Source organism: Balaenoptera musculus, chromosome 4 (assembly GCF_009873245.2).
Source record: "Balaenoptera musculus isolate JJ_BM4_2016_0621 chromosome 4, mBalMus1.pri.v3, whole genome shotgun sequence".
In the NCBI taxonomy this organism is placed as follows: domain Eukaryota; kingdom Metazoa; phylum Chordata; class Mammalia; order Artiodactyla; family Balaenopteridae; genus Balaenoptera; species Balaenoptera musculus.
This window is the reverse complement of record NC_045788.1, coordinates 135,672,125-135,688,506: the sequence shown is the minus strand read 5'-3', so window position 1 is coordinate 135,688,506 and position 16,382 is coordinate 135,672,125. Positions and strand designations below refer to the sequence as shown.

The following is a 16,382-nucleotide window of genomic DNA, read 5'->3' as shown; positions in this document are numbered from 1 at the left end:
TTTCAGAGCCCACACTAATCCCCAGGAAGACTTTTCCCCTGGTGGATATAATATTGCTGTTTTTCAGGTGCATTCCTAAGATGTATTACATTTCTCAGACTCACTTTGTATAGGCTGCTGTCAGGGGCAGGATTTGGGGGTTGCCAGAAGATTCTTTGGTTTCATCCAGGCAACTCTCTGCTTTCCTGAAGTGTCGGTGAACTTGGTGGAAGCAAGGGTCAAAGCAGAGTTGACTTTTGTCTGGAAGCGTGAGTTCCGTGTCCTGGTTTCGATTAAACACAAGGCAGGAATGTAAAGGCTGTCTTCCTGAAACTGCTCATGTTTACACGTTGCTAATGTACTTCTTCATGATGTTGACCCAGACGTAGCCATATCTCACCTGGTGACAGGGTATGCTTCCTTGATTGGCTGCTTTGGGATAATGAGCTTCTGTTGATCATGGACTATGTTTTCCTGGGAAATGGAATATGAAAATAATTGACAAATTTCCCATAAGCTGAGCTGAATTCCAAGGACATGTAGGTAATCCTACCTGATTCACTTTCAGAGCTTTACTTTGAATTTCTGTTGGTGCCAACAAAGCTGTCATAAAGAACAGCATACTTCACCTTCAAAAAAGAAAACTTCCATTAAAAAGACAGACAGCTTTAAAAAAGTTGTCACTTAAGGCTCTTGTCTGATCCTTACCTGAGAATGAAAAACTCTTCAATGTAGCAAAAATATCTACTATAAACTAGTCGTTGGTTTACATGACATATTCCAAAATCCTTGTAGGAAACTTAGCATTTGGAGTGTCAGTGTGATAGAATATTGTAAATAACCAAAATAAACACAGTAACCTCAACCAAGGACGTTTCTTTATTCATGATGGGGTTGACTTTTGAAGCCTTTAAATAAGTAAGAATTGGCATGTGTTAGAAGCTGCAGTTTTTTTCTTTCTTTTTTTTTTAGAAGCTGCAGTTTTTGCAAGCTGAGTATGTCATTTCCCCCCCTTTTCTCTACGCCTTTACAGGAAATACTAAGCCATGAAGATCATTGATATTTCCTGAAATTATATTGCTATTTCCTGTCTGAAGAGCTGTGAGTGTATGTCTCTAGAACACTGCTCCTAAAAGTAAGCACTTAATGATTCCACTGCTTATCTTTTTCAGAATATTTCACTCTTTCTTTTTTCTTTTTTAAACTTTTTATTTTATATTGGAGTATAGTTGATTAACAATGTTATAATTAACAATGTGATAATTTCAGGTGTACAGCCAAGTGATTCAGTTATACATATACATGTATCTATTCTTTTTCAAATTCTTTTCCCATTTAGGTTGTCACATAAAACTGAGCAGAGTTCCCTGTGTTATACAGTAGGGACTTATTGGTTATCCATTTAAAATATAGCAGTGTGTACATGTCAATCCCAAACTCCCTAACTATCCCTTCCCCCCCCCCCTTCCCCCCCACCCCGGTAACCATAAATTCGTTCTCTAAGTCTGTGGGTCTTTCACTATTTCTTTTCTATTAGGCAGAGACTGAGGGGAAGGTTAGGTCTGAAATGAAATTCAAAACGTGCACAGCCCTCTCCCTGGCCGCTTCATACTGGTAAGCCATTTTCTTGCCTCCAGAAACCACTGTCACTTTTGACAATCTCTTATCCATGTCTGGTGACACAGGTGACTGGGAGGAGACTGGACAGGATCGTGCTGGAACTCCTTGCCTCTGCATTTCCACTTGGTTGGCCAGAATTGATGGGGGACTGGGAAGACACAGCATTTAGGCTGATTTTTGGCACAGAAAATGAAGGGAAGCCAGGTAGGACACTCAGTATAGGCCCATGTACCTCACACATAAAGAAGAACGTAAATTTAAGTTAAATTAACTTCAGAAAGCATAATCCAGGATGGCTTCAGTTAGAGCCACTAAGCTCCTTGCTGCTAGCTCTGTCTCTCAGGTCCCACAAACCTGCGCTTACCTCCATCCTTTCACATCAGGTCCTTCTTCCCTGTTTCAGTGTCTGTGGTCTGGTAATGACCACGTGCTCCATGAGGGAATTTCTACAGTTGCCAGAAGCTCAGAGATAAAAGCATCCAGAAGATTTTTATCTTTCAGCAGAAATGTTTTTCTGAGGACACACACATAGTGTCACCGTGACATTTAAGATCTTAGTTTATCATCCTTTTCCTCTCATGGAGAATAGTTCTAATCACTGGAAAACTACCAGCTTCTCCAAGAAGCCAGATCTGTTGGAAATCATGCAGAAATACCCACAGCAATAACAAAACCAGCAACACACAATAGGTTAAGTAGTCTCTGTGTACTACTACAGATAAAATAGATAAACAACAAGGACCTACTGCATAGCACAGAGAGCTATATTCAATGTCCTGTAATAACCTGTCATGGATAAGAATCTGAAAAAGTATATGTATGTATATAACTGAATCACTTTGCTGTCCACCTGAAACATTGTAAATCAACTATACTTCAGTTAAAAAAAAGGCTCTGTGTAGATCTGTTTCTACTGACCTTTTAGATAGTAGCTAAGGGAGAGCTTCGAAAATATGATTTCAGCTGGCATATGGCATCACCTGCTCCAGGAGGCGAGGTTGCATGTCAAATTCCACTTCAGGAGGTATGTGCTTCTTACACATGGCTTCCTGGCTGCTTGTGTTTGGACAGTGGGCATTGCTCACTGAGATGGTCCATTAGGGCTCAGGATGGTCTTCAAGGTTCTTCACTACCTCTTCTGCCATCTTGACTGGCCCCACTCCTTATCTTCCAGAAGACTGACTCAAAGGGCCAAACCACTGGTCAGCACAAAACTGGGTGGAAAGACCTGGACGGACTACTGGCTCCCCGAGGAGCTCGGGCCCTCTCTGCCTCTATGTCCTCACTTGGCCAGGCACAAGGGAAGGTCATCTGTGGAATGGCCGGCGGGCGGTCTCTCTAGGGGCCTCCCTAGATGGCTCACCTTAGGAAAATTACCTTAATTTCCCAGGCTTCAATTGGGCTCCAGGTCTGCAGGCTCAGGAATAGAATTGGGCTGACACATTAAGAGGTGGGCTCTTCTCTCTCTAGCACAGATACACAATTATTTCACTCAAGTGAAATTATACACTTGAGTCAATTATGAGACTCAAGTGTATAACCAGAATTCCAATCCATTGATTTTCCACAAGAAACGTAACTGCAGAGAGGCTGAAGTCTCAAGAACTCCAGAGAGGTCATGCTACCTGGGAATGAAACCACAACTGGAAAGCAGTGTGGTCAGCCAGGATTCAGAACTGGGGTGTCAGTGATAAGGTTTCAATCAGAGTGAGGCATGCTGTCTGTAGTAGGTTGGATGGTGGTCCCCCAAAAGAGACATTCCTCTGGAACCAGTGAATGTGACCTTATTTGGAAAAAGGGTCTTTGCAGATGTACTTAAATTGAGTGTCTCAAGATGAAATCATCTTGGATTCGGGTGGGCCCTAAATCCAACCATCTTATTTCCCCCAAGTTCTTGGGGATAGTGATGATAGTGAAAGACACACTTCTGTGGAAAAAATATTCTGCAAGGGCAGAAGATATCAAAGTGTATTTTTTGTTTCCATGAGCATTTTCCTGTGAGATCTTGCCAGCTCTTACTGGTTCCATGACTTGTTTATTTTCCTAGGGCTTTAGTAGTAAAATCAACGTGATTTTCATCCTGGTGTACCGAGTCCACTTCTTCATTAGTTATGGGAACTGGATGAAAGAAAAAGCTCAGATGCAGGTTATCTGAGGTTGAGTGTAACTTTCTCTCCAAGGTCAAGACCACTCTCCTGTCTCTTCCAAAGAAGGTACTGACTCAAATGTCTTTCCTTATTAAAAGCTGAGTGTTTCTAAGAAACACATTTCATGGAGGATGGAATGCTTGTGCTGGCCCTTGGAGGATGAGTAAGAGTTTCTCTCCTGGCGATGAGGTGGGGTGAAGGTGGTCCAGGTGGGGAGAACGCACATGCAGAGGCTTTGATGGGGCTGAAACACTGGCCCCAGTAGGAGGGAAGCAGCCAGGAAGACACACTGAGTAGTTCCAACTGTTCTTGGTTGGTGACATAGAGCCATTGGGCAGGATTAGATTGGGGAATATCATGATCGGATTTGCATTTCTGAAAAAGCCCTTTGGTGCCATAACAGAGAATGGGTGGGAATGGGACGAGGCTGGAGAAGGCAAGGAGAAAGCTAGCAGCCTATGGAACTAAGTAGTATCAAAGTGGAAACTGGTGTTAAGTTGCAAGGTTTTAGAACATTCTACATCTCAACTTATATTTCTTTTCCCATCCGTCTTTCAAAGATGTTGTAAAGCACAAATGAGATAAAAGTAGCAAGGGGTGTGCAAAAGCAACACACTGTTTAGGAGCAGCTCACTAAGAACGACATGCTATTAGCCTGAATAGACTAGAATCACTCACCTGAGTGAGGCAGCATGGAGTAGGAGCGGGGGAGATGGATAATGATGGGAAAGGCAGTGCTCCATGGGCTCTATCGTGCAGGGCTTGACTTTTCAGTCTTTGCAGAAATCCATAATCCAGATGTCTCTTTGTTGAAGCCAAAACAAGCATTATACACAATTAAACCAATGGGACTTAGCAGGTATTTCTGGAAGGGGAATTAAGCCTCTATAACATGTAGTAAAACCCAAAATAGTCAGAGAACATGGTCAACAAGTGAGTAAGAAGTGGCCAGACTCTTCCTAGGGTTTAGGGCCACAGTTAGTTGTCACGGCATCTATGCTTCTAGCGCTGTGCTGGGCACATAGTAGGTGCCCATTAAATTAAAAAGAAATACACACACACACACACACATACACACATATAGGGAGCCCACAAAGCACATCAAGGGTCTCTTCATCATCTGGCAGTGTACAGTTTTCTTTTCTCTCTAATACCATGCAACTGAAATGATTCAAGCTGAATCAAACCAATCAAGCATTTGCCTTTACACATACAAGGAACTTCTAGCCCCTATTCTCTCTGGTTGTGCCTGCTTCCATCTTTCTTTTTCTTGGTCATTTGCAAACACAAGCTGAACTCTGAGCTTGGGACCCTTTTGCCCTTTTCTTCTTTTTTTGTTAGCTGAGTTTGGGAGGTAGACTGCTGAATAAATAGAAATTCATTCTGGGCCTCAGGGCTCTTTACAAAGGTAATTCTGACCTCCAGCCACACACAGAATATTGGTAATTTGACCTCAGTTTGATTTTCACATAAGCTGTCATTTTATACACCTAAAAAAAGCAAGGGAGGACACAGATAAAGAGGATATATTTCTCGTGGCAAATGGAAACAGAATCAGTTACCAAAAACTAAACTTGCTCAAGTGATAACAACCTATATATTTTCTTTAATTGTTATTTACAGGTGTGTATAGTGTGCTTCTATGGGGTCCAGTACACAACTCATAATGACTTTTGTGTTTGGCTATAAAATTTTACATAATGGGCTAATATTGCTTACATACAAAAAGTAATCAGGTATTCATATACTTTATAAAGTATGTGTATTATTATTATTATTATTTTTTAAAGCAAGCATCTGCCTTTTTTAAAAAAAAAATTATTTATTTATTTATTTTTATTTTTGGCTGTGTTGGGTCTTCGTTTCTGTGCGAGGGCTTTCTCTAGCTGTGGCGAGCGGGGGCCACTCTTCGTCGCGGTGCACGGGCCTCTCACTGTCGCGGCCTCTCTTGTTGCGGAGCACAGGCTCCAGACGCGCAGGCTCAGTAGTTGTGGCCCCCAAGTATGTGTATTATTAATAAACAGAATAAAATATAACATTTTTCTCTGATTAAAAAGTAATCCAGGACTTCCCTGGTGACACAGTGGTTAAGAATCCACCTGCCAATGCAGGGGACACGGGTTCGAGCCCTGGTCCCGGAAGATCCCACATGCCGCAGAGCAACTAAGCCCATGAGCCACAACTACTGAGCCTGCGTGCCACAACCACTGAAGCCCACGCACCTAAAGCCCGTGCTCCACAACAAAACAAGCCACCACAATGAGAAGCCCGTGCACCGCAGGGAAGAGTAACCCCCGCTCTCTGCAACTAGAGTAAGCCTGTGCGCAGCAATGAAGACCCAACACAACCAAAAATAAGTAAATAAATAAAAAAAAAAGGGTAAAAAAAAAAAAGTAATCCAAACTTATTTTAGTAAATCTGGAAAATACGCAAAGGTGCAGAAAGCACCTGGTATCTATCACTCAGCTATAATTACCATTATTTGAAGCATTTCCTTTTTTCTATTTTCTATACATGTATATAATCATTGTGTGATTATATATATATATATATATATATATATATATATATTACAAATATATAATTCTGAATTCTGCTTTATTCCCTTTAACATTGATGTACAAATAATTCCTCCATGTTACTGAATATTCTTTGACTACACTAGGAATGGTTAAGGCTTTATTTGGTTAATTTTAGGTTATTTGATCCTTGACATGGCTAGATATTTTGTATTTCCAAGAAAATATTGCAAAAGGATCCTTTTCCCCTTTGTTTATTAAAAATAAAGGTATCTATATTTCATCTACAGGGCAAGAGATGTTTGAAGGGAATTAGGACCTATATATTTTATATTAGGAAAAATGCAGTCAGATATCTGGCACTGCCTATTCTGTTTCTTATTTATATTCTGTACATTGTATTTTTCTGGTAGACCAAAATCACAGAAGTAATTAAATTTCAGTAAGAGAAGTGATTTCTCCAAATCTGGAGGGTTCAGCTCAAGATGATGTTGAATATAAATGCAATATTTTACAGAGATCAAACCATCCCTGCTACACTTGTGCCTCCGTTCCACAGCACTGGCCCCGGAATTGTAATCACTGAGGGTGCGGAGGGGTTAGGATTTTAAAGGGTAGAGTGATGTGTTCATCAGACAAGTGATCAGAGGCAACACAGAGGCGTTGGAGTACACAGGCCAGTAGGTTACTTGTTAGGCAAGGCTTGAGGTCAAGGACAGAGGTAAGAGTATATGGGGAAGGACTTCTGCTTTTACGGGGTAGCACCCCCAGTTTCAACTGGCTTCATTGGCTACACCTCTGTACCAACTAGGTGAAGGGTTAATTTAAGTAGAGAGGAACCCACATTGACATATGCCTGCCCCATCTTCTAGGAGCTGAGGCTGTCCCTCTTCATAGTCAGGTAGGCATCAAGAGACCCACAGGCCAGTCGAGAGGACTCTCAACACGAAGGAGACAGGGGTCTGACCTGGAGAGTTTAGACATGGAGAGATTAGACATGTCTGCTCCTGGCTGGAATGGCCAGGGGCACTGAGCTGGATGGGGACAGTAAGGACTGCTCCTGGCTCCACTGGGCAGGTGACCCTCAGTGCTCAGAGCATGTGGGGTCCCCCTACCCCCTCCAGTCGAGGCCAAGGAAGAGAGTCTTCTGGTCTCACCTGGGGTCACCGGTGCCCCGTCTGCCCACTGTCTAACTCACATCAGCTCACTGTGTGTCTCATGGGTGCCCCTCAGTTCTTTGCCAGTTAGGTTTCTGAGTTTAAGCCACTCCACTCCTGATACCAAAGTCTGTATTAATTTCCTATGGCTGCTGTAACAAAGTGCCACAAGCTGGGAGGCTTAAACAATATAAATTTATTCTCTCCCACTTTTGGAGGCTGGAAGTCCAAGATCAAGGTATCAGCAGGGTTGGTTACTTCTGAGTGCTGTGAGGAAATCTTCCGTACCAGATCTCTCCTTGGCTTGTAGCTGGCTGTCTTCTCCTTGTCTCTCTTCACATCATCTTCCCTCGGAGTTTGCCTATTTCCGTGTCCAAATTTCCCCTTCTTTTATAAGGACACAGTCATACTGCATTGGGGCCCACCCTAATGACCTCATTTTAACTTGATGACCTCTGTAAAGACCTTGTTTCCAAATAAAGTCACACTCTGAGGTACTAAGGGTTAGGACTCCACCGTATCTTTTTTGGGGGACACAATTCAACATCAAAGGTCGTGTCCCTCACCTACGTGAGCTCAGGAGGTCCTGCTAGCCCTCAGTAAATCCTGTTTTTTGACTGAATGTACCTCTGACGTGAAGTTTGAGTTATGTGTCTTTTCTAAAATGAAAGCAGCAGAGCCCTTCAAAACACTTACATTTTGAAGGATTAATTTGACATTGGTTCTTTACTTGGAGAACCTGTGCTGTTGGATGTTGATTCTGTGTTGATTCAGATCAATGAAAGGAGAAAACAGAAGTCTTTTTAAAAAATGTAATAGAAGTTGATGCAGGATGCATCTGGATTTAAGCTAGAGATATCTGGCTACTGATTATCTCAGTGGGTCACCATCCTGGTGTGTCATGGTGACAGTAAGTGTCCTTGTGTCCAAGTCTGTGTACCAGACGCTACTGTGGAGCTCCTACCTCAGCTCCACTGATCGGCTGGCCTCAGTGGGTCCTAATGATACCATCTGTGCTCTCAACCAGTGTGGAAAATTGGCAGAGCTGCCTAGCATACCGGTGAAGAGATTAGTGTCTGGAGGCGGTCTGACTGGGTGGTAACCAACTGTGGGACCCCAGGCAGGGGACCTAAACTTTCTCTGTCTCGGTTTTTATCTGTAAAATGGGGATAGTACAAATATTTACCATCAATATCATGGGGTTGTTATGAGGATTAAATGAATTAGTATTTGCAAAGTGCTCAGAACTGGGTGTGACACTTAATAAGCACAATGTGCATTTGTTAGATAAAAATAATGATTGAAAGCTTATTAGATGCCAGGCACTGTATCAAATGCTTTAAGTGCAGTATTTTTTTTTAATTAAAAACATTTTATACATTTTAAAGGTTACTTTCTGTTTACAGTCATGTATTACCAAATACTGGCTATGTTCTCTCTCACCCCTAAATTGCCCCTGCCCACCCTCCCCACTGGTAACCACTAGTTTGTTCTCTGTGAGTCTGCTGCTTTTTTGTTACATTCACTCATTTGTTGTACTTTTTAGATTACACACATAAGTGATATCATACAGTATTTGCCTTTCTCTGTCTGACTTGTTTCACTTAGCATCATGCCCTCCAAGTCCATCCATGTTGCTGCCGATGGCAAAATTTCGTTCTTTTTTATGGCTGAGTGGTATTCCATTGTATACCACAATCCTCTTTATCCATTCGTTAGGTGCGGTAGTATAACACTGCTAGGGGGTTGGTGACTCTTATCCCTACTTCGCGGAGTAGGAAACAGCCTCAGAGAGGTTCAGAGACTATTCAGAGTAGAAGAGGATTAAGAGGGTACAGCCAGGCTGCAGAGGGAGGTACGTCTGACCATCTGCCCCAGCTCTTCACCCCTGCAGCGCTGCCTGCAAATGTGGCCTGAGAAGTGGTTCCGCTTCTGTTAACAGATGAATCAACGGGTACTCCTTGGGTGTCTACCAAGTGGTGGTAGGTACATGTCCACAGTTGGACAGAACAATGATGACATTTATAAATTAAAGACACTTGAATGTCAGTTCTCATTAGTCACTTGAAGAAGGTCTGTGACCTTCTTTGGAGTCACCAACGATTATGAGCAAATCATGATGTTTGTGAATTTTATCCTATTTAAATTTTGAATGAAGCCTCTGTAAAAGGTTTCACAGATGATGACTTACAACTGAGTATCCTCCCTAACTTAACGTTATCTTATCTTATTTTTACATTATCTTACATTATCTTATTTTCTAATACAGATCAGTCAACAGGACCCCATACGTTAGAGCTTGTCCCTGAAGAATATCCATGCACAGGTGTATCTGATGTGATTAGAGCTCAACCTGTTGGAAAGGGGGAGGTAGAGAACATGTGTGATCTGTCTATCTTGGACCAGTAGATGGTCTAGAAGTGGCCCACGTCAGCCTCGGGGAACCATGGATGGGCCCAGGGCATATAATCACGGGAATACACAAGTGCAAAAGTCCTGTTTTTCAGCCGACTGTACAGTTGCACAGATAGGAAAGGTGTGTTGGTGGGGAGAATGTTCCCGAAAGGTCAGTTACCATGAAATTTATTATCCAAACCAGGACTCTTTTCAGAATAAAAGAAGGTGCTAATAATCATTATGACAGGTTAACCGGTGTAAACTGGGACTGTCCTGGGCTAACGGGGCGATGGCTAGCCTGCAGCAGACTGCAGGGCTGAGAGAGACCTGGGTGCAGCCCTGGGGGGAGAGGCAGCATGACGGTCCCTACTAGGGGCTGCGACAAGAGCACAAGCCAGGGCTGCCTGAACGCAGGTGTCGCTGGGCCGCGGGACTGTCCCGATACGGACCTGCAAGTGCTGTCATGAACGGAGGCACGAAAGAAAGCCTGTTTGAAAGTAAGTTCTAAATCTGCCAATGTGATTAATTACCATACCTCTCTCAGTAATTTCTCTGGGTATTTTTCATTTGGAAGCACATGGTCCTTTCTTCTGACCTAGCGGTGTTGACCAGTTATCTCAGAAAATTATCATTATCAAAGATTGTGTGTGTGTGTGTGTGTGTGTGCGTGCGCGCACTATGTATATGCAGCACTCGTGGGGTCAAACAGGTGTGACTCAAGCCCTATCTCAGTTCCTCCCCGGGCGGGCTCAGCCCGGTGTGGTGCTGGAATTCAAAGCCAGGTGGAAGATACCTGTTGAGAAGGAGATGGTGGCAGGGGTTCAGCTGTGACAGGTAGGAAATGTAGTGTGCTCTCCACCCTGGCTTTTCTGCAGGCAGGTGCCGTGCAAGGGGTCTGCGCTTACTGCAAGGCAGGTCTGGAAAGAAATGTCACAGGCTGCTGGGATAGAGAAGCAGGGCTGTAAAACAGATCACAGGGGCTCAGCCAGAATGCCCTATTGTAGGCTGCAGGGCTTTGGGAGGGCTGCATGCAATGGGACTCTGGTGATTTGGGAAGGAAATGAAGAGGGACAAAAAGATATCAAGTGGCAACAGTTAAACGTATTTTTTAATTAAAAAATTTTGGCCAGATTTGTTCATCCTTTTCATCTAAAGGGTTGAGATTTTTCCCAAAGAAAGCCATCCTGCCTTCAGGGCACGTGGCAAATGGTAAGACCCAGGTTGGTCTCATAATCTGTCTTTTTTCCAGACTCCCCCATCCCCATCACTATGTCTTTTCCTGAAATGTGCATAACGTAGAAGGGAAGCTTATTTTCACTTACTGCATTTACAGAATAATTTTATGTTTCTTGGTCTTTGCTTTTAAAATGAATAGCATATCCTGTATTTCTTATTCACCAAAACCGCGAAGTAGGATAAGCTCTAAGTTGAGTTGCTTTTACTTATATGGGTCTTACGAGATCTGGTGATTTGGACTGCCTTCGGCCCTCCCTGGAAGAAAGGTACCAACGTTTCTTATGATTGCTCACAAACCTCTCTAGCGCTCGAGGTACAGAGTACTGAACTGTTTTCCTTCTCTTATAAGGAAAAGAAACGTATGATGGAGTGATTTGCAATGTACCATTTTATATATGCAATACATTATGATATAATTGAAGATAAAATACAGCTTAGAATTTCCACATATTGATACTTCTTAGTGATGGGAGGTATTCAGAGATTAAACACACACACACACATGCACACATACGCACACAGAGATACCTTTTCACTCTTAGTATAGAAAAGTTTCCGTGTACAAACTATTGATAGTATTAAGGAGACCTGAATTCAGAATGTTAGTTTTATATTTTCTTTTGGTTAGTTTGTGAGCCTGATGCTTGAACTGATTAAAGAATGTTATGAAATTAATTTCTCAACTTATCAGAACAAAATTTATATAAACTCACTTTAAAAGCACTATTTCTGTTCTGCTCAGCCCTCTGGGTTGGGAGAGGGAATATGGGGAAAGTGTTATAAAAATCAAAGAAAAAACCCAGCCTTTTGCAAGGATTGCAAATTTGGAATTACTGACAGAATATTCTTTTAATCCTAGAGCTTTTGGAAAATCATCGTCTTACCATGGGAAAGCAAATAATTTGGCTTTCCTTTGAGAGATGCTCTGTTTTGAATGTGGGACTTTGTTTTGTGTTTCATAAATAGAGACAGCAGAAGAAAGACATTTTCTAATGAGGGATATTTACAAATTATGGAAAATTCTTCTTTTGTTTGTCTTGTTCTTCGTATTCCCCCAAACTTAGCTTGGTGCCTAGCACATTAGATGTTTAATAGCAGTTGATTGAATAAAGTACAGTTGCAGGTGGATGGCACATTGCTTCCTCTCTGTGGTCTGTATGTTGTCCTGTTTTTCACCCAACTTGTCACTAGATGTCTCTCGGTGTCCGTGCTAGATCGGCGGTAATTTGCATACGCATTAATGCATGCAGATAACGCCTGCAGTCCGGGCTAGGGAATCCTGTTGAAAGAAGGGCTCAATTCTCCTTTTTCGCTGGGCACCAGTCTCAAGTGCTCTAGACGACTTGTGTACACAGACAAAGCTGGCGATGTTCGTGTTAAGTTGTTGGAAGAAGGAACAGAAGGGACTATTCTCCTTTAGTCGGGATTAGAGTTCTTAGTTCTGAGTTCTTCCCTATCCTGGAAATGTTAGGAAAATTTTAGAGTCAGCGAATTTTTAAATTAGCCAGGCACAGACTTGAGTCATTGGTGTGAACACTCCCTCCTTTTGTTCCCTCCCCTCCCCCTTCTCCTTCCCTTCTCCCTCCCGTCTCTTTCTCCCTCCCCCTTCTTCTCTCCCTGGCCTTCTCTCTTGCTCACAGGCTCCTGCACACATACACACTTTGATGGCACTTTCTGTGTCAACACACGTGTGCTAGAGCCTTGTAAGTGTTGTTTAGGAGGAGAGTACATTTGTTGAACTGCTTATCTGTGATTATTGGGGGGCAGGATCGTCTGCTGTTGAATAGACAGGACCCGCTCTACTAATGCTGCCTTGTGGTCAAACTTTGAATTATCATTTCACTGCAAAGTAAAGGAGCTGTTACAGTGGAGGATTACTGGACTGAATGTCAATATTATGACATAGTATGAGTGTGTTTCATGTTTGGTCATTGCAATCATTGTTGCTTTTGTTGTGGTCATCCATGTACAATGCTTGGTGTCAGTCTATTTATCTCTTGTAAAAATAAAATACAGTGTGTGTGTGTGAAAAAAAAAAAAACAAAAAACTTTGAATTATCAAAGTAACCGAAATCGTTGGGCTGGTTCCCCGGACTGTCTGTAGCGTTCCCCCGGGGGTGCAGACGCAGTCTTAGATGGGGGATGCTGGGGCCTGGGGAGAAACAGCCCACAGGGTTGTGGTCATTGCAGCCTTCACTGTAGCCACTTTTCACATCCATGTGCTGGGCTCTTGTAAAAACAGTAGAATTAAACAGGGAGAGTTTTCTGGGATAAATCCATTTCTTTGAATAATATATACTCCCCACCCCCCGACTACGGAAGTGATACATCTCCAGTGTAGAAAACTTGGAAAAAACAGGAAAGTATCATGAAAATAATAATCCTTACTGTTTTAGAAACAAAATTGAAATCAGATTGTGTTTATAATTTTATATCCTTCTTTTCCTATTACGTTATATCATGAACATACCCCTGTATTATTGCTCTTCAAAACCCAACTTTAAAACGGTAACGTATCATTCCATCTTTTGCCCGTGCTTCACTTTGTTTAATCATTTTCCTATTGGTGGACACTTAGGTTGCTCCAAATTTACTTCAGAAATGATGCTGAAATAAATATTGTTATATAAACATTTTTCACATCTCTGATTAATTCCTTAGAATAAATATCTGCAATTGGAATTAAAGGGAGGACACATGTATTCTTGATATGAAAGCAGAATGCAAACTTTCTCAGGAAGAATTCTCCATCCTTTTCGTTATATGTTTTATTTGTTATATGCTGGTATTCTTTTTTGTTATAAACTCGGGGCTGGATCAGGGGATTCTGATACTAGGATTGTACCTGAAGTCTGGAGAGTGTTTCTCATGTAGCATCTCTTCACATAAGAAAACGTTAGGGGTAGGAAACCTGGATTGTTCTGTTTTGCAAATAAACTATTTTTCTCCTGGTCGTACACCAGTAGCATGTATTTCCTGCAAACTTAACTCTGAAGGGTTCTATCAGAAAAGGTTGCTTTTCATAACCCTGTTATATGGGCTCAGTTACCCAGCTTTATAGGGTTGAGAGGGTCTTCTGTCACTTGGAGGGACCTGTGAGTGGTCACCTATGAATTATTAAGGATGCCCATCACTCAAGGAAACACTTTATTCCAATCACTGTGGTGGCTTAATGTAGATGACAGACGCAGGGCTCGTCCTGATCTAGAATTTGGAATCTAAAGGGCAGAGTTTTAGGGGTGGTCCTTGTAACACTCCACATGTCTTCACCAGATAGGACACATTTTATTTTCATTTTCCAAAAAAATCCAAAATGTAGGGGTTTGAAATGTGACAATTACTATTGAGAAAAGCTCTTTTTTTAATTTTTAAAAGATTGACATTGAATTAAAAGGATATTTACTCTTTAAAGCCTTTTTAAAGTAAAAATAAATTCATTTCTAAAAGTCAGCTTTTGGTATACAAGAGCACCTCTTAATGTTTTTCAAATGGCATTCCTTTTAAAAAAATAAATTAAATTAAATATGTATTTCCTTCCTGAAATCTGGAATGCTTCTGATTTTGGTATTTTGGGAAAAGGGCAGAAAGTGTTTTAAACCTATGTATGCACAGGTCTTTTAACATTCTTTTTCTGCTTTGGATTTCACAAATTATGGAAGTTATGGCTCAGAAACAACACAAAAGAGGAAACAGGAGTTCTGTTCACTGTTCCTTTCCTGGCCGTCCTGTTGGTATCCTGACTGTCAGATTTCCCACACTATTCAGTGTTCATTGGTGCATCTAACTGCCTCAAATGACACAATGCCCTGGAATCTGGCCTGGCATGAGCCTCGGGCACTGTTGGACAGGGCTGGTCTGGGCAGCGTGCCCGGGGAAGTTGGCCGGCAGGGTCTTCCTCCTCCGTGGTGGATTCTTGGTCACCCCCAGTCCTCTGTTGCTGAGGCCTTCGTGGGATCCTGTGCTGCTCATTGCTGGATTCCACCCAACTCCACCCTCTCTGAGCCCAAGGCTTACATACCCTTCTCCATCAAATTTCACCGTGTTCTGTTGACTCAACAATCTGCTTCTGTATGAAAGCAGATGATGTATGGAAAATGACCTTGATGCTGTGATAGCCTCTAAGACCCTACCAGGCAGGCTGTCATGGAACAGAAGGGCTCACAGACCACATAAGATGCTCAAATCATATGGTTTTTTTTTTTTAAATTTTTTTTATTTATTTTATTATTATGTTTATTTTTGGCTGTGTTGGGTCTTCGTTTCTGTGCGAGGGCTTTCTCCAGTTGCGGCGAGTGGGGGCCACTCTTCATCGCGGTGCGCGGGCCTCTCACTATCGCGGCCTCTCTTGTTGCGGAGCAGAGGCTCCAGACGCTCAGGCTCAGTAGTTGTGGCTCACGGGCCCAGTTGCTCTGCGGCATGTGGGATCTTCCCAGACCAGGGCTCGAACCCGTGTCCCCTGCATTGGCAGGCAGATTCTCAACCACTGCGCCACCAGGGAAGCCCAAATCATATGGTTTATTCAACCAATTCAAGACATGCAGTGAAAATCAAGGAGAAATTGATGGGGTGATGAATGCACTTAGAATCCAGTGCCTGCAGGGTGGAAAGACCATTAATTCCAGGATTCTGGAACCCTGGCCTACGTTCTGTCTGTCTACTGCATCAGCCTTGCCTGTCCATGGTGTGCTTACAAGGACTAGAGCTGAGGTTAAACAAGGTGTTCAGTAGATGAAAGGTGCCTGTAATCAGCACATCCTTGCTCTATTGGAAAGATGTCCAGCCAGTAGCTGTAGGTCCGCAATCAACCTGCTGACTGGTTGTGTTAGGCAGAATAATGGCACCCAAGGATGCCCACGTCTTAGTCCCTAGAACTGTGAATATGTAACTTTACATGGCAAAGGGACTTTGCAGATGTGATACAGGGGCTTGCGATGGGGAGGTTATCCTGGATTATCTGGTGGGTCCAATGTAATCACAAGAGTCCTTTTAGGAAAGTGGGAGGCTGGGGAATCAGAGTTACAGAAGAAGATGTGATGATGGAAGCAGAGGTCAGAGAGATAGATGTCTATTTGAAGATGCTATACTGCTGGCTTTGAAGATGAAGGAGGCGACCATGAGCCAAGGAACGCAGGTGGCATCTAGACGTTGGAAAAGTCAAGTGTTATGGACTGAATTGTGTCCCCCATCCCAGTTGAATTCATATGTTGAAATCCTAACCATCAGTGCCTCATGGTGTGACCATGTTTGGAGATAGGGTCTTTGCAGAGGTAATTAAATTAAAGTGAGGTCGGGACTTCCCTGGTGGTTCACTGGTTAAGACTCCATGC

The 16,382-nt window shown here is 42.6% G+C and overlaps 1 protein-coding gene across 2 annotated transcripts in view; it reads left to right on the top strand.

Moving 5' to 3' along the window:
- SETD4 (SET domain containing 4) overlaps positions 1-16,382 on the top strand; it is a 448,803-nt gene that overhangs the window by 110,719 nt on the left and 321,702 nt on the right. The window contains exon 14 of one of the 2 annotated variants that reach the window (XR_005019638.1): positions 1,013-1,114. The exons of the other annotated variant lie outside the window; for it this stretch is intronic. The gene's annotated coding sequence lies outside the window, so the exon portion shown is untranslated. The remainder of the gene's footprint in view (positions 1-1,012; positions 1,115-16,382) is intronic. 2 annotated transcript variants of the gene reach the window in all.